Genomic DNA, 1641 nt, shown 5'->3' with positions numbered 1-1641 from the left:
TCTCACCTTTATTCCAGTCGTTTAAAATCCATTCGCAATGCATAGTCCAATAATATGGAGAGAGCTACAAGCAGTGTAAGAGGTCTACAGCCGTTTTACAACGTACAGAAAGTGGCACATCATCAGGAGAACCCGCCCTCCACCAAAATACCCATTTAAATAGTATCTTACCCTTTGAGGCTAGTAGGTGTCACCCATCATCTCCAATCCGCCATTCCGCTGCGTGAAGCGGGACGGGTGCAGACAATGGTGGATACTTGTACAATCAGCAAACTGACAGACAGAACCCATATGAATGATTGTCTTGTACATCTAGTTTGATGCCTGTACAATCTTAACCTCTAGCCGACCGATCCACGCTGATTGGCGTGAACGCAGCGGCAGCCCTAAGACCGCTCCACGCTGATTGGCGTGAACGGCCTTCTATGGCGATAGTGGGAATTCGCGCTCCGCTCCGCCTTCAGTCTACCAGCGGCAATCGCCACGCCGTCTAATAAACATGTACAGCGCTGCGATCTAAGGCAGCGCTTTCACACGGCTGTCCCCTCTGTAGTGCAGAAAGGGATCGGCTGTCATAGGCTGAAGCCTATGACAGCCGATCACGCTGATTGGCTGGCGAGGGGGAGGGACGAGCACAAAATTAAAGAAAAAATGTACAATTTAAAAGAAAAATAATAAAATAAATATTTGTTACAAAAAATAGACATTGGGGGCGATTAGACCCCACCAACAGAGAGCTCTGTTGGTGGGGAGAAAAGGGGGGGGGGGGAAATCGCTCGTGTGCTGTGTTGTGCGGCCCTGCAGCAAGGCCTTAAAGCTGCAGTGGCCTATTAACAGAAAAATGGCCTGGTCTTTAGGGGGGTTTAACACTGCGGTCCTCAAGTGGTTAAGGGGCACGTGTTGGACACTTAACAGGCTGCAGTTTCACTACCTTTTAATCACCTGCCTACGTTAAATAGGCATTTGGTCAAAGTATTAGTACAGGACTTACAAAATGCTGATGCTCGTCCAGGGGAGCAGATGAGCTTACCCACAATCCTTTAATCATTGCGTGCAGTGGGTTTCAAGTAATGGAAAAATGAGTGATTGTCAAGTGCCAAACAACTACTGACCTCCACCCCATGTATGTATGCTCTCATTTAGTTGCATGTAAAGGATATAGGATACTGGTTGGCTGGCAGCTGACTGGTAGACTTTCATGGTTCCCACGCACTTCACCTGTATTCGTTATTTTTACTGTAAGGAAGGGAATATCTTCCTTGATACAGGAAAGGAAGATGCAGGTTGGCAATATATGTACGCACACATACAAACGAGACACGATGGTTTCTGGGAAAGAGTTTGGCTGTAGACAAACTCAATTCAGGACTGCAAAACAGAAGACTTATTGCTAATGTTTGTGCCGGAAAAGGCTAAATATGGCTCTGCGGGTGGTATGAGGGAGTCGGGGAGATTAGATAAAGGAGAAGTGGTGTGCTGACAGACATTTAGAATGTACAAAGTAGACCCCAATCTCAGCAGAGAATCAGGCCCACCATTCCCATAAACAGAGGCAGCTCTTAGAAAATGTCATATATGTATTTCATAACTTGCATCAAATGGTTGAATGATATTTTTAAAGTTACAGGTCCTCTTTAAAGG

Source organism: Hyperolius riggenbachi, chromosome 3 (genome assembly GCF_040937935.1).
Source record: "Hyperolius riggenbachi isolate aHypRig1 chromosome 3, aHypRig1.pri, whole genome shotgun sequence".
Classification (NCBI taxonomy): domain Eukaryota; kingdom Metazoa; phylum Chordata; class Amphibia; order Anura; family Hyperoliidae; genus Hyperolius; species Hyperolius riggenbachi.
The sequence above is the reverse complement of the archived record's forward strand: the minus strand, read 5'-3'. Positions refer to the sequence as shown.